The sequence below is a fragment of the Rhipicephalus microplus genome, chromosome 7, assembly GCF_043290135.1.
Source record: "Rhipicephalus microplus isolate Deutch F79 chromosome 7, USDA_Rmic, whole genome shotgun sequence".
NCBI lineage: Eukaryota > Metazoa > Arthropoda > Arachnida > Ixodida > Ixodidae > Rhipicephalus > Rhipicephalus microplus.
Genome location: NC_134706.1, coordinates 59,177,967 through 59,200,595, shown reverse-complemented (window position 1 = coordinate 59,200,595; position 22,629 = coordinate 59,177,967).

The window sequence follows — 22,629 nt, the reverse complement described above, 5'->3', positions numbered from 1 at the left end:
ATTCATTACATACGCCTATAATACGGCAACGCAAGCGACAACAGGCTTCTCCCCTTTTTACCTCCTCTACGGCCGTCACCCCTCCCACACCATTGACACCATTTTGCCCTATCGACCAGACGCGTCCGAGTGCCTACCAATCTTGGACGCCGCCAGACACGCAGAAGAATGCCGCCAGTTAGCTCGTCGCTTTACCTGCGATGACCAAAACAGGCAAAAAGCAATTCATGATGCCCAGACCTCAACTCCCGTTTTTCTTCCGGGTTCTCTCAAGTGGCTGTCAGTGCCGCATCGCACACCTGGGCTCTCTTCCAAACTTCTGCCAAAGTACGATGGGCCATATCGTATTGTCGAACAAACTTCGCCAATAAACTACCTCATTGAGCCTCTTACGCCACCATCAGACTTGCGACGTCGCAACCGCTAGGTTGTACACGTCCAGAGGCTCAAGCAATACCACGGTTCAACGCCGCCTGCCCAGGACTAAGTCGCCAGGATGGCTCCTCTTTTCTCCGTGGGGCCATTGTAAAGAAGAGGAAGTACTCCGGCGCAGAGGCAGCAGCATCGAGTGTGCAGCAGCGGCTCGAGCTCGGAAATTGCGGCTGGTGCATCGCCTTCCAAGCCTTCCAAGCATCAAACTTTCTGCTTAATAAATCTCCTTTATACTACGTAGGTTTGTTCGTAAGGCATGAAGAATTTCGGCGTTGTGTTCGCGCTAGAATCCATTTTCTCATTAGATAATCAGTGTTCGTGGCCGAGTGTTCAGGGTGGGTGTTGCTCAGGCGGCATGGGACAGCTTTTTGCTCTTCCATAGTGAAGTACCGAGTACTATAAATCGTTAACCACTTTTTCTAAACACACAACGAAGTAGTGTGTGCCCGGTTGAACAGATGAGACAACAAAGAAACGCCTACACAGCAGTCGTAGCTACTAAGGCGCATTTAGAGTCATAATCAGATGATCGTGGCTGGACACGAGGCTATGAACAGAAATGCAGTGCGAGTTCTCCTATTCTGGAAAAAGAAAGCCCACTGTCAAGTTCGATATCACAATAGCGAGGATAACCTGCAAGACGGCCTAGAATCACGCTTTCTCCGAACACACACCGCAGACTCTATGCTAGGACAAAGAACCCGAGGACGGGTGGTACCGCAGCTGGAGCAGCGAAATATAATTAGTCGCGAAAATAGGAGTCGGTTGTTTTATCTGATGCAGCTACTAATCGGTCTCTCACGAACTATCATATTTGTGACCTGGCGCCACGCCGAGTTAATAGGCACCGTGCTTCTATCCCTGACCGAGAAATCGCTTGTGCATTAAAAGAGTTTCTATCGAGACGCAAAGGCCTAGCGGGGGTGTTCGTCTCGGGCGTCCACCGCTGAAAATTCACTCTTCGTGTCTGTGGCGACGAGGGGCAACTGACGGATTCCCCAACTAGAGTAGGTTCCACTAGATGCGCCGGCAGAGAATTGAGGTAAAAGCCCCTTCCCAAGGTAAGGTAGAACTAACACACGGGCGAGCTGTAAGTGCTCGCCTCGCAAGTTTGTCAGCCTCGCCCAGTTGAGAACAAGCCCCGCTTTTGCAAATGGGCGGGGTTCAGATATACTTTTAGGACGGAGTTTTGTGACAAATGTCACGCACATCATGACTGGTCCTATGTCGATGGTCTTCTTTTCGCTCAAGAAGAGAATAAGTATAATCTAGTATCTCTTCTAAGTATATTATCGAGTATTTGTTCTAGAAGTTTTTATTTTGGCTTTGTATCAGCTCACCACCTAAGGTTAGCCGTTCGTCTAGTTGAGACGCGTAATAACGCCTGTTCCGTATATGCATCGAACCTTCAACTCAGGTTAGCTCAAGCTACCTCTGTTCGCCGCCAAGCCCTAGAACCCAGAAAGATCAGCGCTTCAACGGCGCCGGCATCTTCATCAACGGTGCCAGAACTCTTCGGGACTTCTCGCATCCAACCGTCGCTGACTGCACGCTGGCAATCATCGCACATATCCCATCACCTGTCAGAACTTTTAAATTTTTGCGTCTTTAGCGAAGTATATTTTTTATTTATTTAACTGTTTGTTTTATTGTGTGTTGAAATATTACCCATCCTAATACTTCTTGCTTGTAGGCCTATTCATTGTCTTTATAAGTAAGCTTTTTAGTTTTAAGTATTTCGTCACTTGTGCCGCATACAAATATATTGAATCTGTTGTTTAATTTTCCCACACACGTCTCTGATGTCTTCACTGCGTCTAATTGCAAACGCAATTGACTAACCCGCTGTCATTCCTGCCGCTTACTTCGTGCGGGCAACGGCATGGTGACAGCTTTAAACACGACCTTAAGCTTGGGTCCTACGTAACGTTAAAACAGGTTACGACTTGCTTCACTGATGGCGCATTGTTTTGAGAAGGGCCCAGTATAGAGTAAGCACGTTTTCGCATAGAAGCAATAGTTTTGGCGCCACTGTTCTTCTGATCTGAAAATCACTCGTGATTCCTTTGCGAGAAATAAAAAGGTGGGTGAAAAACTGTGATGACGGTTTCTACCACTTTTCGGGAAGGAAACAAAATATCTCAACACCTGACCAAGAACATTGTGCAAACCATGATTTTGACACAAAATCACCCAGAATCTGTGTGCAATGGCAAGTAAAATGTAACAACGAACTGTTATATAATGACGGTTATTTTGCACAGGCTAGTCAATCGCAAACTGAACTTCATAAGCGCAGTAATGACCAGACGATGGATGAGACGTGCAAAACACTGTTCCTGGTATGTAACTAAATTTTCAATTTATTAATAATGATGAATTTATAACTATAACGAACAAGTGAAAATGTGCTTCCATACCTAAAAAAAATTCTGCCATATCCACGAAGTGAATGATGATGAGTGGGCGAAGCTCCGGAGGTAAACCTGGTAAACCATGAATCCTCTGTACATTTTGCCCCCTCGATTTTATTACATCGCTCCCCCTAGCGTACGTCGCCGCACTAAATCGAACGATTGCCTTCAACCAATGACACGCGCCATATCTGACATCATTCCTATTTTATAAGATCTCGCGTCTTTCATCAACTACAAGTACCGCTTTCTAGTTTATAACATCTTGCATCTTTTCATCATCAGCTACAAGTACCACAATCTAGTAAACACTACAAGAACTAAACGAGAGGTGGCTACATACAGGAGACGGTACCGCCATCTAGTGAACACTGCAAGAACTAAACTAGAGGTGGCTACATACAGGGGACGGTACTGCCATCTAGTGAGCACTGCAAGAACTAAACTAGAGGTGGCTACATACAGGCTACGTGGGGACGCACAGCCCACGCCCTAAGGAGCTTCGCCCCTAAAACTAAGTAATGTTTAAGAAAGACACCACAGTAAAGGGTGGCGGAAATGTAGACCACCTGGGGTGGTCTACCTTTCTACTAAATTCATTAAATCAATAAATCAAAACCAAGCGGCCTCTAACATTTCACCTTCATCGAGATAAGTACAACAGGATTCAAATTGTCACCACGTTTTGTGCAGTGCACCTAATTTTGTTGGTGTCAATCACTTTACAAAGAGCATTGGTGAACTGTTCAAGGCTATGTTGCGTTAGCGGAGGGATTGACGGGGCATCTCTTTCTTATGTGAAAGAACAACCACACTAGCAACCAGTTTGGTACACTGCATTCCTTTTCTCTAACTTAACTCTTTGGATGTCCTGCTTTTGGGGATTTTCGAGGATATGCATGTCACAATTCTTTTTGGATCACGTGACGTCACATTGTCGTTGACCAACCTCTGTGCACTACTGCTTATTGATAATTATGTGCTGCGCAGAATTTCAAACAATAAAGAAGTGATGGCGAACTCGACAAATAACACAAATCATCCAACTTTCTTCACTAAAACTGACGGCGTATTGCTATTTACGTGAGCGGCTCAGGTAAAACCTCATCTTGCTTTTGGGAGTAAGTCTTCTCTTGAGCTTGAATTACCTGCCAATCAAAGTCTCACATTGTCGATTAAGAGGATACGTTTGACTTAGTACGGCATTGCTCCCAATACTTTACTTGTGCTCAGAATACGTGCGAAGATATGTTAGGTTCGATTTGGTTTGTTGTGTTAGACTAGCCAGGGCAGCCTGGGCTACGGGAGACGGCGGAGTGGAGGACACCCGGTAATTTCGACCAGGTGGAGTTCTCTAATGTGCACTGGCATCGCAGAGCACATCATTATCATGCATTATGTTCCCAACAGAAGACCTTTGCAGTGACTACGACCAAATCTATGTTTTTCTGGCCAGCAGCCGAACATTGCATCTAGTGGGTCACCAAGGCAACCCATCAGGTTTCTTCGCCTTCATTTCTTTTATGCAATATCTGTAGCACCTATGGTGTAAGCTAGCATTTTCTAAATCGCTTCAAGTCTGTTGAAAAGCAATTGTGATACATACGTTGCATGAATATTTCGGGACATTTTGCATGTACCTGTGTACGTCACTTGTTTTTTCAAGTTGCAGCGACGTGTGGTTACGAAAAAACAAGATATTTTACTTTTTTCAATATTACATGTATTCCAGATCTGTAACAACACATTCGAATTGCCGCTATCCTTGAAGGTCATCGAAAGTATGTTTCATTTCTTTAGCTGTGAATAAAGATACCGCAAGAAACTTGCTCTTTCCCTTTAGCCTATGAATTGATATAGTCATGCAAAATAGAGAGCTTGTTTACCATCACAATTCATACATATTTAATTACAATTTAAGTGATGTAGATCATTGTAAATTACACATATTCATGTATTGTCTCAATATATTTGTCACAATAGCATATCGAGACCCTCGAAATAAGGTTACGTAAATTTGACACATTCACAGACGACAATTCGTAGGTCACGTTGGAAAGAAATAAAACTGAAGAATATTCCTCGACTCAGAACATGTGCTTCATGTACTTTAAACACGACTACTGCCGTTTCCAAGCATGTTTGAGCACTTTATAATATTAGGGCTACAGCTGGTACTATCTGTTTTCCCAATCTTCTACAGGCCTAACATATGAACTATATTTATATAGAGATGCTTTTTGGGGACACATTTGGAAATAACTGCTTCCCCTCCCCATAGATTTTTCGATATATACTAGGAACACTGGTGCTAGTGTCTATAGAAGCTGCAAAGCATGGCATTTCAGCGTGAATGTGAATTACAGGTAGTACACTGATTTGCGTAGTCTTCGTACTTTGCGTTCCTTCTTCTTGTTGCTTCTGATTTGTCACAAAACAACAAGTGGCAGTCGTTCGGCAATTGCGCTTTACAACCTTGCTCTTTTAGGCTTACCGTTTCAAAACGGGTCACGAAGTTCAGAATGGCTTCTCCATTCCTACAAAACAAAACAGAAACACAGCCTTGAACGAAGCTGCACCTGCAATTCGCCGCCCCGCAAATACGACGGCTAAGCAATTACGTATACTACCCATATTTCCGATGGTTGCTGAACGATCGCAGCGCCAGAGTCCACTCTAGCTAGTTCCACAAAATCCTATGACCCTCCACCCACAAAACAAAGCTGGCGAATTGTCTGCTCTCGTGAATAAATTATTGAATTTATAGCTTAGTTTGAAACTACACCTCCTAATATTGTCTATATTAAAATAGATGCTGGAATAGTCAGAACATATGCTAACGTTGCCAGATTCGTCTTGAAAATTTCAATACGTGAACAAGTTGCACTGCTAATTGATTTACATTTATTTTTTAATATATTGCATACACACTTACGAAATATATTAGATTAAATTTACAGTTTCGCCAAAAAAGGGAAAGCCCTGAATGCGATAGCAACAGTTTGGAAAGTGGATTACGAAGCAAGGCTAGTATTTTACGAGCAATATTATTTGTAGTAAACGTGTGCTTGCTCAGTAACCAAGTTTCTTGTGGTTGTAAATCTTTATGGTGGCTCATTTCTACTTTTGTTCGCATCGTTGTTAAACGTGTGTAAGTATGTTATACACTTCAGTGAGTACGCATATCGGCGGACACAATATTCATGGCCGCGTGCTGAAGGAGTCGTCGAATCCCCTGCATAAGTTCGCTTTCGTTTCCTCAGACGTGTCCTAGCGCATATACTTCTGGGATATTAAACCCCACATTTCAATGAAGCTATAGAGCATATACAATGTTAATAAAATGACACTGGGCAAGTGTAACGATCGCTTAATGTAAGGAGCCCAAAGCACAAGTCCCAAGATGGAGCTCGCAAAACGGAGTGTAGCAGAGGGCTGACTGCAAGTGCAACACATTCAGACAGCAGAAAATCAGAATGCGAGCTTAAATATTCGACGCACGTTCTTCGTAACCCGTCAATGTTTCGAGAAAGTGGAATCTCATGTCACGCGAGTACACGTTCTCGAGCGGCGAGAGTGGCGTGTCCCTACTACATCCTACGCTCTGTGCATTTTCACTGGATGCGGGGTTTCCAACGCCCCACGAATAGATACTTTGACATGCGGTGTCTCACTCGTTTACTTATTCAACGTTCTTTCTGTTTTTTTTGTTTCAGCTTTGCTGTCGTGGTGGGTCATTCAACTTAGAATGAATAAAATATTTGGGATGGGAACGGAAGCATGCAAATGCCGCCTGAAGTGATCTGAAGCCTCCATTCGGGAAGCAGGGGAAGATGTGTTTGGCTGATATGTGCGCCTAACCTTTGGTGCAGAATCTTGTTTTGGTTTTGTCGTAGTGATCCGTCAGCGTTGAATACCGTGATAGGCTGTGGCCTTTTCTGCAGCCATCTCTTTCGGTTTCATCGAGAATGTGACTCAAAAATTAAAGCATGCTTTGCCTGAATATAGAAGCAATTTATTATAAATCACAGCTTCATCTCAAAAACTTTGCTTATGCAGTATGATGGTAAAAAGTGTATAAATTAGGCCATCATAGATCGATTGAAATAAATTCAATAGAACCTGCACTTTTTTTCTCTAATTTATTTTCCATGTTTAAGTAACATTCGTTTATGTTCTTCATTCTAGTGAACAATTACTTTTTAGAACCCACTTTCATTGAAAAAAATTGTATATATTAGGTGGCTGTCAAACAAAGGTCGGCAATAACCGGCGGAGCTCACTATAAGGCTCCCTCAAGTATAATGTTTTGTGCTTATGGTTCTCTTGGACACAGACTCACCATTATTTTTAACAGCGAAAGCTGTTGCAAGATCAAAACTTGGGTCACGCGCGGTGCCGTAGTTGTCCGCCGTTGTCCGTAACCATTATTGCACAAATAAGAAAAAAAATTGGTACAAATGATACAGTGGGGCTCGAACGCGGATTTGGTGCATGCCAGCCCAGTATTCGACCACTGAATCATAAGGTGCTTAGGACTTGCTCGCAAACGTGCTTAAGGCAACCTTGATGTCAGGAAAGAAAACGCTTTGATACGAGTGATAAAGTGTTGCAGAACAGCAAAAAAAGAACACAACCAGTCGTCACGCAATGCGAATAGCGTAACGAGTTGGTGTCCCAGTGCACCAACCCACTACAAATGCTTCTTCTTGATCGCATAACAACTGTGGCGCATACCCTCTTCAGGCATAATTCCTCATCGTCGTCCGCCACTGCATGAACAATCGGCACAACATTCCTTGCAATTGTTTAGCGAATGCCATGCTTCTCAGAAGAATGACGAAAGGTAGCATAGCGAATGCCGGCCAACTACCCAGAAATCATTACTGTTAATGCCGTACTCAGCAAGTGTGCTTGCAGCAGTTCCCCAATGATTGTTTAAAAAAGGCTCTGACAGGCCATTCCTCTAACTTCAGCTGTGATTGTGCTGCGTCTTCCGCACAGGCCCGGCGTTTCCACAAGCGGAATCACTCGGTCTCACAGCCTGTAAACGTTCTGCAACAGGGCTCACTCTCAGCTAAAGTCACTAAAATACTGCTCACCCAGTCTCATTCAGACTCATGGGCGAATCTGACACTAAGTGACTAAGAGTCGGTGGACCCCTGAGTGAATTTGCCAATCTATGACGTCAGGTTAGCGCCCGTTATTTGCTTATTAAGTAATTTAAGAGGAGAAGATCGTTTTATTTATTTCTTCATCTGCTTCTTTTTTTTCGCAAGAGCATCAGTTATTGCCAAATAGCGCATGCAAAAACGCAAGTGACTGGTGTACTTTCGATGGCCTCATGTGTGTACAATCACCAAGACCAGGTCATTTGAGTCTCTGAAATTGCCTCTGAAGGTGTATATGAAATTGTCAAATTAGGAAAGTTTCACCTAATATTGATATTTATCTCTTGGCCAATTTTCGTACCAAACCCACATTCACACCACACTTTCTCCGCAGTGTCGCATTCCAGTACCGATGCTTCTAAGCCACGCTCATCGCTCATTCGTCTCCTTTTCTCTTCTACTTCTCTTCTCCCCTTAAGCAAACAGACAGTTTTTGTTCTTCCAGAACCCTTGTTTTTTTTTTGTAGTATTGGATGCTTGAACAGTGCACCGTTTTTCCATCTCAGGCCAAAACTCGTTCCTCCGGAAGAAAGACGGTGACATCTTGGCACAACACTGATGCTAGACGACTTCATCATTTTTCTTAGCTTCTTTTTGTTCACGTCAGGGTCGCACAGCGGTGTCTACCGAGTAAATAATGCGCATAGAAAGGCCGTACAGCCTTGTTTAGTCTAGAAGACGGGCCACTAAGGCTGCTTGCCATTTCGTCATAGCTACTGCAATGCAGCAACGTACCCAGTTACCACTCACTATGCAATGGTCCTGCTTACTGCAAGCTCGTTTGCGCCTTGCTTTTCAGCTTAGACAGAGATTGTCGGATATTACTTTTCCAAGTCAAAGCTTTCCTAAAAAGTAATTTCAGTATAAGCACATTTGATTTAGTCTGGGCTCATTGCGATGAACGTTTACTGTATTATAGAGAAATTGCGTTGCCAGCTGCTGAAAAAAGTGCCATCTTCCCGTGTAAAAAAATAAACAATATACAATTGTTTATGACACAGGGTTAGGGTTGCCAGCTTCATATAAGGAGGCATACAAGGAAGACATTTCGTCTCGTTGTATGTTCCATATATGGAATTCAATTACAAAAAAATTGCGTTGTGAGGCAGGCTTGTTTTGTATAAGTTCACAAAAGAATGTTTTGCCTCGGCAGCTAACATATCTTGTATGAGCCTTCGAGAATTCTCGAATCAAGTACAGATACGGGACATGCATGTCCATGAGTTTTTTATTATTCCAATCACTAAAATGTTTTATCTAAGCCTGAGCACGCCTGCAGCATAATCAAAAACTGAATGCACAACAGAAGCTAACGTAACTCAAGCTTCAGTGCCGAAAAATGTCACTCGACTCTTAATTTTCTTTTTCAATTTTGTTAATATTTGTTGGTAGATGATGCATCAACCCCTTAACATGACAGCAGGGACAGGTCAAATGTAATAAGGCAAAATGCCAAGATGTGACTCTATTGCGTAGAGAACAGCATGTTCTCCACGCAATTTTTCTCACTCCAAGCTAGTTAAAAAGTTTTTCAAATATCACACAATTCCAAGACAAAAAAAAAGAACGGATTACTTTAACTTCAAAAGAATGTTTTTTTTAATCTTGAGGCTGTGATCGAGTCTATTTGGCGTGCAGCCCTTCATTGAACAATTTGTCAGCCTCTTTGCCCGAAACTGTTTTCGTTCGTGCTTGTATCTACGAGAATGTCCGAACCTGTACTTACAGTTCATGCTCCTGAATTTAGTTATTGCCATAGCGGCATATTAGAGTTTCGATCGAAGGTGGGTGAATAGTGTGTGAAAGTGGTTGGCCATGCCAAAGAGCAGGGAGTTGTTAACGTAACACCTTCTGACAGGAACGATTAAAGAGCAGCAAGCCATGAACCTTTTGTCTATGAAACCTTGGGAAACCGTTTTTATGTAACATAATCAGGCAAGCCAGAGAAGACAAGCCTAATATAATGCAGGATGTCACCTGTTAACCGACGCGAGTATGAATGAAAATCAAACAGGCGATTGCTACCTACAGAGTCGATGCAAAAAAAAAAGAGTTTCCGAAGTGCATAGACAAGGAGTCGGCGCAAAAGTGTTGGGTTAATTAGGCGGGGCAGTGTGGTCAGTACAGATCTTCAGGTGTCGCAAAACAACCTTGGATAAGGCATGCTAGAGGTATCAGTTAATGAGAAGCACTGACGTGCCAACTAATGAAGGTAAGCAATAGGCAGGTTCCCTGTACAAAAATAGTCGTTGCGAGAAGCTAATGAAATCAACGAACAATGACCAGCAGAAAAGCAGCAATGTAGACATTCCAGACATGTAGCTACATAAAAAAACATAATAGATATTATACCACTAGGTAACAAACAAGTTGAATGATCAGTTCATGCGAAAGACAAGTTGTCTTTTTCTCCAATCCTAACGTTTTATATCGAGATGATAATTGTTACAGTACAGTGGAAAGTAACATATATTGTCCGTTATATTTCTTTACTCGAGTCATTGCCTCTTGGCTATATCAGGTTATATATAACCCAAAAAGGAGTAATTGAGTCATTCACATTTTGTGTTTCGCAGTTCGCAGAAGAAAAGTCGTACTCTGTGTTTCCACCTATGAAATTGAGCTAACCCTTGCACTGCCCGAATATATCTCGCTGCGAAAAAGTCCCGCACCGTGTGTACGCAGAATGCAGTGTATTGAAAGCAACATTTCATCTAAGATGATTTCTAGGCTTTCAGAAACAGGTGTTAGGGGGTGATGAGTCTGTCTCAAGCAAGCATACAAAACGTTGCCTGTTACATCTTGAACACCCTTTCACAGTGATGAACCTAAACTACTGTCTTGTTGAGCAAACAGCATCGTCGTTTCTACAAAGGTGATCAACATGAATGTCTAATTACATGTCTATATCAGCGGTTACTCCGCTACCCTTCGTTTAAGGGTTCACTCGATTACTTTGGTTTAGTAGGACGTACGCGTGTTTTCTGGCCACCATGTCCAATTTACATCAAAATATTAAGCCTTGTTTTATTTTTAAAGCGAAGAATTGGTTAGCGAACTTCGGTGACTTTGAGAGTATCTATCTATCTATCTATCTATCTATCTATCTATCCATCTATCCATCTATCCATCTATCCATCTATCCATCTATCCATCTATCCATCTATCCATCCATCTATCTATCTATCTATCTATCTATCTATCTATCTATCTATCTATCTATCTATCTATCTATCTATCTATCTATCTATCTATCTATCTATCTATCTATCTATCTATCTATCTATCTAGCCGCCTACGACTTTTATCTCTCCTGTTCGTTTAAATAATGGCATCAATACCAAACTTAGCATGGCGTAACGTGACTGTATGAAGAACATATTTGACTAGCCATAAGAATAAAATCATGACATATATGTCATTAACGTCCTGATTTACATTTTTTTGTCCAGCACCTGTTGCGGTGGTTTTGTTCGCAAGGCATGGTGCAAAATTGGTATGTTATTAGATGATTGCATGGCGAACGCAAGTGACAGACCCCCACATAAAAATTATGACATGATTGTCATGTAACAACATGACTACATTCCACGCTCATCACGCGCTCGCGGCCGTTTTGCTAGCGTCATATATACCAAATTTGGTATAACGTTATGTGAATGGATGACGAAGGTATGTGACTGGTACAAACATGATAATCATGAGATGAGTGTCATGTAACAACATGACTACATGCTATGCTCATGATGCGCTCAAGGTCGTTTTGCTAGTTTCACATGTACCAAACTCGGTATTACGCGACGCAAATGGATTGCGAAGGTATGTGACTGGTACAAACATGATAATCATGAAATGCGTGTCATGTGAGGGCATGACTACATGTCCTGAAAGAACATGACCACGCCAATACATTTCAACGTGACGTCATGCGTGTGCTTGCCGGCGTTCATTTCATCGCGTCGCCCCGCCATGCGCCGGTCCTGCCATATACTCGCAGGTGCCGCCGCACTGCGTTGCTTCGACGAATGCGCGTTTCAGGGTGACCGGCATCCCTCCATTACGTAAAGTGGGAAACGCAGTGTTTTCTGGGTAACGCATCGGCGCGAAATGCAGCATGTTGCATTTCGCGTCGCTTGCCCACGGGTCGCCCTGACGGACGCTGGTCGCGCCTGGCGTCAGACTATAAGTGCTCGCGTTTTGCTAACGTAGCGTCGCGGTGCCCACCGTGCGCACGCGTCAACGCTACGTGGAGTATAATGGGCTCTTCATGATGCGCTCGTGGCCGTTTTGTTAGCTCCACATATACCAAATTTGGTGGTATTTGACGTTAATAGATGACGAAATATATGACTGGTGCAAACATGATAATCCTGACACGCGTGTCATGTAGGAAGATGACAAAATACCACGCTCATATTTGAATTTGAATTTGAATTGAAGTTTATTTCTTTCTGATACAGAAAGAGGAGTAAGAGCTGAAGGCCGTATTGCCTATATCATGCTCGCAGCCGTTTCGCGAGCTTTACATATGCTAAATAAGTATCACGTAACGTGAATAAATGATGAAGGTAAACAACACATCAATAGATGATAATCATGACACGGAAGTCATGTACGGCATCATTTACTTCCACCTCGTAATGTTGTGCTGATTTTAAAGTTACATATGAACATTGCTCTTCCGTGCTTCGTATATCCTCAATTCCCACTGTACGCGTGATCTGCCAATTTTTTGATTTTTTTGTTTTCTTTTGCTGCCGAGCTTAGTGAGAATCTGTGTGTCTTTTCTGCCGTGCTTCTACATCTAGTTCTCTGTTGTCACCATAACTTGCAATTGTTACTGCCTTTTTCAGTGCACATGCTCGTCGGAACGAAGCGGAAATACCTTTGGCGTACAAAAGAAGCAGGATACAAGAAATAAAAAAACTGGAACCTTTTTTTGCAGTAATAAGATGTCGACGTGAGCACTTTTTCTCGAATTCCGAACCGAAGTCCACAGCAGTGAAGTGAAGACGTCAGCAGGAAGAAAATGGGCCGAGTTAGAATTCAGTAAAGACACGCTCCTTCGGACAATGCCGCTGACATCAGGCTTAACTTTGGCACCAGTAGCGCGTTGCTACCACCAATTCTTTTTAACTGTTCCCGTCAAACAAATGTCTCTCCCGAGAATGCGTATAGGACACGAAAGGGCATAGCGGGCTCGGCTTTTCACGGCGCAGTGAGTGGTGCGTAGGAGAAAGGCGAGAGGAAGACGAAATGGGTTAAATTGAGTCGAAAGGAATTTCGCGAGTAAATAGCTTTTTCCTTTAGATTAGTCAGGCGCTTCGCAGGCAAGCGAGAATAATTGTGTTGCTTATTGAAGTTGTAGAATAAAAGACGCAAGGTCTGCGTGGAAGGCGCCGCACAGTCACAGCGAAAGCTAGACGAGCAGCTTTTTTGAGCGTTAAACGCGCATTGGGTAACTGCTGCTAGCGCACTTGCTTGATGCCCACTACGGCAGTATTCTTAAAAATTATTTGATAGTAGGCTGTCATTTGCTATGCTATTTTTTGTCATTCTTCTGAGAAGCGTGGCATCCGCTAAGCACTTGCGAGGAATTTTGTGACAATTGTTAATGCAGTGGCTGACGACAGTGAGGAATTGTGCCTGAAGTGGGTATGCACCGCAGTTACTATCTGAAAAAAAAAACTTTTTGTAATGAATCGGTGCATTGGACGACCCACTCGTTACACTTTCGCATAGCACGACAACAGCTTGTTCTTTTGATGTTTTAAAACGATTTAAAAGTCGTATTTACGCAATTGCTTTCCTGACATCAAATCTGCCTAAGGCAAGTTCGCCAATTAGTCCGAAGCTCCGGCGGGGCTTCGGACTAATTCGGCCCATTACTATGACCCGACAAATTCGGCGCATTACTGTACAGGAAATCGAGCAAGCAATCGACCACTTGCCTTTATTGAAAACACTGGGCCCTGATGGCATCTCAGGTGATTGTTACATAGCTTACAAGAAAATACTTGCTCCTACATTGAATATTTTACAGATGAGTTATGACATGGATACACTCCCACAATCTTTTTGCAAAAGCCACATTGTGGTAATACCGAAAACACTGACAAGGAAAAACTTCGCTTCGTCGAGGGCTACAGATCAATATCGCTGTCAAACGTGGACTACGAAATTTTTGCAAAAGTATTGGCAAATAGGTTGCAATTTGCTATGTCCATCATCACTTGGTCTCATCAGACATGTGAGATCAGAGGTCGATCCATACAAACCAATATACATGTCGCTCGAACAGTGCTTCAATACTGTCATGGTTCTCAAAAACATCTTGCAATGCTACAGGTAGACCTTGCAAAAGCTTTTGATCGTGTTCGTCATTCCTTCCTTTTTTCTTTTCTCGAACAAGCTAATGTTGACAAAGTTGTTCTTAAAGGCGTTAAACTATGCTATAATGAATGCTCAACTCGTCTGTAGTTAATGGTCAACTCTCCAAGCCAGTTTCTATTTGCGCTTCTGTAAAACAGGGATGCCCGATGTCACCTCTTTTGTTTGCACTTTATCTAGAACCAATGTGCTTAAGCATGATACAGTCAAGTTGCATTCGTGGCTTTAGTATATTAGGCAGTTAGGTTGAAGTATTGGCTTATGCAGACTATGTCGCATTCTTTTGCACAGATAAACCAAGTGTCGAAAATGTGGTATATACTATTGAAAAGTTTGGCGTAGTATCGAGAGCTCGTTTAAATGCCTCTAAAAGTTTTGGACTGTGGTTTGGCTTGTGGGGTAGCACACCGAACCACTTTGCAGGGATTGATTGGACAAGAGCTCCTCCAACATACCTCGGTGTACCATCGCAAGCATATAGGTTCAGTGCGCAGTACTGGAAGGAACATGTCCCTAAGCTTGAACGACAGGCCCAGACATTTGTTCCCTATCGACTTTCGATATTTGGGAGAGCTGAAGCTTGCAATACTTTCTTAGCGACAAAGCTTTACTATGTATTGCAACTTATTCATTGCGTAAGATTCTATATACAACGCTTTCATCGTATTTTCGCTACTTTCATATGGTCTTCGACTTTTGAGCCCATGCGTCGTGATAATATATTCAAGCCAGTTAGTGAGGGTGAGTTAGGACTAAAACACCTTTATCTATGGCAAATGGTGTCCCGTTTCTTCTTTTTCGAGACAATTCCCATCCTGTTCTCCGTTCCTTCTTGCAGGTTACACTTGTTGATTGCTTACCAGATTTAATTGTTTCATCCAACTTCTCCGAACGCCCATGCTTGTGGGGATTCATGCAGGAAGTTTACCTCGCAGTTCAGTTCCTTAAAGCTCGCTTTTCTGTAGAATACCTGTACACAGTATCGCGCAAAGTGCTGTATAAGGACCTACTGAGTACACTCTTCCCACCTCCATTGTACCGTTCACTGTACTCCAATCTTCCAGGCCACGATGTGTTGAAGCGAGTGCGCAAAATGTACATTCCACCGAATTCAAAAACATTCTTCTATAAACTCCACTCAAACATTGGCGGTAAACACATGGTTAGAAAGAAAAGGTATTTTCATTCTTTCTGTTAACTGCCGTCTATGTGATGTGCCGGAAACGATTGAACATTGCTTTGTTAGCTGCAAAGATGCCATACTGTTTTGGGATGTCCTTCATCGAGCACTGAAAAAACGTTTCGTCATTAATTCTCACACAATACGTTATCTTCTGCCAGCAGCGCTTGATGCAGTACCATATGATATGTTTTTCCTCATGGGTATGCACAGCTTGTGGAAGACACGAATGCAAGACCGCAATGCAGAGCCCACCACCTCTTCAAGCGCACACTTCATTCAAATGGCTATCCACTTAAAAAACATTTACGACGAGCTAGACTTTAGACCGGCCTGGTACTCCGTCTTAGAAAACTGTTTGACCTCACCCCCTTTTTGTTTGTATAACACGATGTGAAGAACTCTTCATATGAGGAACTCACGCTGTGTTAGCCATTTAGTGCTTATAAGTAACGCTTGAGCGCTTACTTTAGCGATTTGATTGTACTTTTGTTCGCTTGATTTTGTCTTTATTGCGCAAGTACTTTATTAAATACCATGAAAAAAAGGCCCGGCGTGGCTCAGTGGTAGAATACTGGGTTAGCACTCAGTGGACCTGGGTTCAAGCCCTGCAGCGTCATTTGTACTGTTTTTTTTTAATTCGCGCGATGTTGTTATGGACACCGGCGGCGGCGGACAACTATGGCGCTGCGTGTCACTCGAGTTAAGATCATATAACGGCTTTCGTTGTAAAACACAAAATCAGAGGTAGCGTAATTGTTAGGTTTTCGAAATTGCAATCACCTGATGCTGAAGCTTAACTGGCATGTTTGGTGAAGCGGTTATTGTGATTAGTTGAGTTCCCTAAAGGCACAGGTCAATCCGATACCGTAGCGGTAGCACTTTGATGAAGGTTGATTGGCAGATACATATGTAATCGACCCTTGAAAGAAATTTCGTTGTGCTTTCAATTTTTAATGCTTTTCCTTATATGATTTTTTTTCGTTTTAAATAAAGGTTTAGTTGAAAGTCAGTGCTTGCCAGTGCCGTTTCTTTTGTGTGTCCCCGAGTGTATTATCGTGCTGTCCTTAGATCATAACACAAAAACAAATAGACTAAAACTTCACATCACATTTAGAATTATTTTAATCATTCAATGCACAATGGTATCTCTTTTGCACATCGCGTCTCTCTGGAAATATATGTTACTTCGCAATCCCTAAAGAGCAGCTCGGTTAGCGTCGCCTTCTCTAATTACTGTGATGCAGCATGAATATAACTTATGACCTATATCTAAACAACCAACAAGATTTATACTGTAATACCACAGCGACAGGTACTATCCTGATTGTTGTCATTATACGTGGCAGCAAATGGGCAAGCTGTGCAGATGACGGTGTAGGCGTATGTGGTGTATGGGCAACTGACACACAGAATGACCAAGCAGTTAGAACGAGTCGTGAAATCGGGTGTCGTAAATACGTCATCATTAGCTCATCTAGAAACGCTGAGTCTGCGGCTTAGGTAGGGTTACCACAAAACTGCATCAGACGAGCACCAAATGAAAGCCACAAGTCCAATTTGCCCGGTTGCGTAAAGACACGTGCGTTCGTAGAAGCACTGCTCACAATATAAGTTAGAAGAACGCTTGTCTAGAGTGACGGCACTCGCCTAATTTAGGCCGAGTGGACAGGGCCAATTCGTTCGCGCAAGACCAATTATGTAAGACGAGCAACGAGGAACCTGCATTGTTACGCTGATGAGCTCCTGAATAAAGGCAGTTGAGCGTGCTCGCTTGTGGCTTAACTACGAAATGGTACTCGTTTAGAGTGGGCCTATACGAGTGGTTATGGTCAAGGCTAGGAGCCGCTTCTGTGAACACTGAATGGTTACGGGGTGAGCTCGCGCAAGTGAAAAGTAATTTTTGCAAGAGGGTAGTTGCATCTTGCGTCATGCGACTATTTCGTTTGAAATTGACGGCTTAGAGTCAATGGAATCAGTTTCATCATACACAAGCCAACTTATACCTCCTAATATGACCTATACTTGAACCTAACGAATACCATTGTAGTTTGTGCAACAAATATTGTTGGTTTGACAACATCTTTGAGGTTGTTTCGTGGTGTTACGGTACATGTGGCAGCTCTTACATACGTTCCTCTATAATTTTACTGGCACCTTTGAAGCCCTTAAAAATCGGGAACAACACTTTCATAGAGCAGACGAACATATGAGTGCGCATTTCCGAGACAATAAGTATTACAATTTATACTGACGGGTTTTTTTAACGTTATGCGCTAACTCCAATAGCACTCCATGCCATTAAAATGTGCATTGCTGGGTACAGACAACATACAGATTGCGCTAAAAATCTCTTGCATCGCCAGTCGCATTTTCAATTTCTACGGTAGGTACAAATTTGCCCGGCTAATGTTTCTTCTCGAGTGCTTGACTCGCTAGGTACTACAATAGTGCGCCACTTGGTTGCATGGTCTACAATTGATTGATATGTGGGGCCTAACAAGGCAAAAAGACCATATGGTTATGAAAGACACCGCAGTAGAGGTCTACGGAAATTTTTATCATCTGAGCTGCTATAAAATGGAGAATATTCTAGAAGGAGGGCATTCTGCGATGACTGGACAAATACAACTGAAGTGTATTCATGTGTTTTATGTGCCCACATTCATAGATTTAGATTATAAAGTCTCATAGAAACGTTATGTCACATATGCAGTGCTACCGGAGCTAAGTAATGCCTTTTTTTAGTTTCCATCACCTTGATGTCACATTAAAAACTTTTTGCGCATGCTTGCTAGTCAACTGGGAAGGAATTATTTCTGACTATTAAACTATCGAAGTATCCACCGCTCTTTGTCTTCTAGGTCTTTTTCTGTTGTTGTCTGTGACACGTGCAAGATTGAAGGACTGCTGTATCCTTGTGTTCTGTTAGCCTTACCCACAAAAATAATACACTGTTGAAAGTACCGTAAAATATATATTCATTACAGCGAAATATCCGTACAATTGAGAAATATATTGTTGGGCTCTTTCGAAATCTCGCATTGCAACTTGGTGATATGCAAGACGCCACCACTACATTTATATTTGCCACAAACCTACAATTCACGCCTAAAAAAAATGGCAAGAATGCCAGCAAAGTTGTCGAGACTTGAAGACTCCTATTTCACTTGGGCGTGGAATATTCGTGCATAGGGTTCCTCGATGCGCGCGCCCCCTTGCAGGGTGGAGACAACAGCGTCGTCTGCTACGGCGTCTGCCATTAGGATGCCCTCTCCGCAGGCCACCTATAGCCACGATAGGCAGCCAACGGGCGTCGCGCGGCTGCATGCAGAGTTCGTTGTGTCAAAACGAGTGGTACTCAAACAACATGACAAAAATACAAAGTTTTCGCATCGGGAGTGTCAAGGTCTCAGATTTCTATTCTATAATCTTTATTTTTAAAGCGACATTAGCAGCTGGAGTTGTTCGCAGCAGAATACTACCGTCCACGCCAGCCACGTTAACATCTTCAGTTAGCATCTTCTTGGGCTAGTCGGTAACTATTTATACTGGTTAAAGATGCGAAACACACGCACGCAAGTCCCATAACCTTTCATTGTGTCTGTGTGTTTTGTGCCTTTCACAAAAGTGTAAAATTAGTTTGCCTGCCGGTCAAAAAAAGAATTGAAAAAAACAACGTGCTGTCACGAAAAAAGAGAAAAACTGTGATTGCACACCATATTTTCAAATCTAGTTTTCGAATTATTCATCAGCTACTCCATTTACGGACCGCACCCTGCAACGCACAGTATTCTGAATTGTGTTTTCATCTTTTTTGCCTTACTGTAAATAGCAGATGGGCAAAAAAATTGTTCAATACATATACTATTTGGGGCCCTACATACGGCTTTTATGGCATTAAATCATGACTCGCACGCAGACACTGACTATCAAACCAGGTTTAGCGTGTTTTCCGCTGGAATATATTATAAATTAGTAACTGTAATAAAGCGTTCGTCGATATCGTTAAAATGAAGCGACCACACGCTTCTCAACAATAAGAAAGCAAATTGCGTTCAATATACGGCCATTTCTGATGCCATAGCTTGTTTATTTCATCGATAACTTTAATATATTTCAAAAACAAGTGCTACAACTCACTGCAAGTTAACCGCAGCGCATGTCTTGCTTCCACTCCCACTGGTTCTCGCTGTTTCGAGCTGGCGCAGGTGAATGCGAAGCCTTACTCGTGCATAACTGGATATCAACATTTTTTCCAGAGAACCCTTGTGTTGCTGGCATGCCTGCACACTGCACTTGGTCCTCTTGAATAAATATTCAGTTACAGCTTTGAGAGGGGACTTCAGGGTGAACAGGTTGTCTGTCCAGGATGTGATCCCTTTAAAGTGTTCTTCACAAGATATGAGCGAGCTCATAACCTCACCGCTCGGATAACACAAGTTCTCACCATCCTGAACATACTCCTTTAGTGCAGTTAAATATGCGTGTTCATGGCTCGCCGAGCCTTGCATTGCAGCCCTGCACTGCTTGCAGTCCGTTTTCTTCAATATTTTTTTCACAAGGAATCCACCTATATGGTGTAAAATGCTGCACTCTATTGAAGTCAACGCTTCAATGAAAAGAATTTCCCCATCATCAATTTCCTCTTCATCATCTCCTCGACACTCTCTTTTCCCTTGGGAAATCATGCCATCCAGGTACTCAGAGTCGTCATTCTCATAACTAGAGTTCGCTGGCGTGTGCAAAAACTGGCTGACGCACACAAGCTTTAAAGCGCATTTCATGTCGTACGCGTTAGGGACGGGTTTCCTTTGGCGCACGACAGAAAAAAGATTCTCCAGGCAGTCCTGAAGTAGTCTCCCAGTGAGCAAGAACTTGTAGCCATCCGATTTCAGTAAAATATTTTGCAAACGAAGGACCACTGTCGTTGAAACCATGAGACCAGCCTGTGTGGGCTTCCACTGGGATGTACTTCCCATCTGCATGCCTTGTATTGTCTCCAATGTCAAGCGCAACGTTTCCAGGGCCTCGTGGTACTTTGCCATGTCTCGACAACTAAGTGCGACAGACGGATGTCGCGAGGACATCAGCTTGTACCATTTTGCGATCAGGTCCAGGAACCATGCTGTAGTTTCAGCTTCTGGTTCGAGCACTTTCTCTCTAATTAGGCAACGAGTGGCAGCTGGGGATTCCTTGAAAAACTGCACCGCTATGCCGACTTTCATTTTCGTGTAATGGCCTTTGCTGATGTGTACTTCTGAAAGTTTGGATGCAATTTTCAGCTCTTTATCGGAGTCATACTCTACGACAGCACGCACATGCTCCAGTTTGACTTTGTTTGAGGGTAAGCCATGGTGACAGACAGTTGCGTCACTCAGTGTAAAATCAACAGAGTTCAAAAGCTGGCCTCGAATATTTTTTATCACGTGCGCGGCATCTGCAGTGAAGAAGAGTTCCTTTCCCTCAAGCACAGGATGAGGGATTGCGCACACCGTGTTTGAGTTCCTATGGCTAGAAAAACCAAACTCGCGCCACATCGCTCTGTTGGAGGCTCCCATGTCAGAGGTCACCACAAGCACTCTCAGGGAAATATCTGCGCAGAGCTGCACGATTTCCAGCACAAAACTCTTGAGCAGACAGCCGTCGACCGAGCTTCCAATGAAATAATACGCAATGACCTGTTTCCATCTTGAGTTCAATCCTCCGACCAAAAACACCAAGCAATGACAGGCGGGTTCATCTGGTTCCGCTGGGAGTGTCTTTCCTCCAAACACGACGTCTTCAGCACGGTCGAACTCATACCCGCGGGCAATTTCCATTTCGTCGAGATAAAGCACACAATCTCTTTCAACGTCTTCCAAGCCCTCTGCTTTTGCTCTGAGCAACTCAGTAACTTCCGTTAAAATCCCAGGCAGGAACTTGAGCCCTTGAAGACGACGGACAAGAGTTCTGTTAGAAGGCAGTGGATACCCAAGTTTTCTTAGGGTTTCATAGCCTGTTGTTTCACTTGCGAATTTTATCTGAAAAGCTTGTTTAATTGTTTTTGATGACCAGGTAGTACCTCGGTTGCTGTTTCGTGATAAGGCTCGCATTTGGTCTTCATTTAGGAACTTCAGTTTTTTTCGTAAAATCCCACTGGCATATTCCAACTTCTGAAGCTTCTTTTTAATTGAATTAGTTTTAGCACTTGCTTTGCTATGATCTTCACGGAGTTTCGCGTACTTTGCCTTCAAGTCCTGTAGCTGTTTATTCACTTCAGCACACGACCTGTTACTGCACTTCTCTTCCGACAATTCAACATGGGTTGCGGAAAGTGGGCATGCAACTAGCTGAGAATCATCTGTTGTAGGAACTTCAGTTTCTGCCGTGGCACTTGGGCTAGGTAAGTTGCTCATCTGATCACGAGACATCTCCGTGCCATCACTCGGTAGTGGCTGCAATTCTTGATTTGCTGTTTGTTGCATACCAGCTATGTCGTTGACATGTTGTTCTTGAATTTCTGTCGCTGAGGTATTAGAAGCATGGGGTTGACTGTGCAGAGAACAACGTTTTCTGCGGCCGCAGGCGTCCCTTGTGGTAAAAACCTTTCTTTTGGTGGCTTCCTGTGCTTAGGCATCGCTAAAAAAAACACACATATGTTGCATATCAGCTGGCAGATTCTTTTATCATTATGAACGAACATGCTCTGAGCGTCGCTACGCATAGAAATAAAAATAAACAAAGTGCGAAGTTGTCATTATCCTGCTTCTGGATGGCAGGTGCGGTTAATTCACCTCTCGATAAAAATGGAGGAAACGAGCGATTTCATTGACCGAAGGTATTAAGAGCGTTTTTCTGTAATGTGGGTTTTTTTCTGTTTTTAAAGAAACACCTGGTTAGACCCTCCATGTGACTCTTAAGAAGGCCGGCAATAACAGTGCTAAACGTGGAACTGACTAAGATTGGAACAAGGAACAAAATTAGGAAGCAAACTCGCAAACTTCCGTTAACGCGAAAATAAGTGGATTCCTACCTCTGAACGAAAAGATTGTTGGCAGAG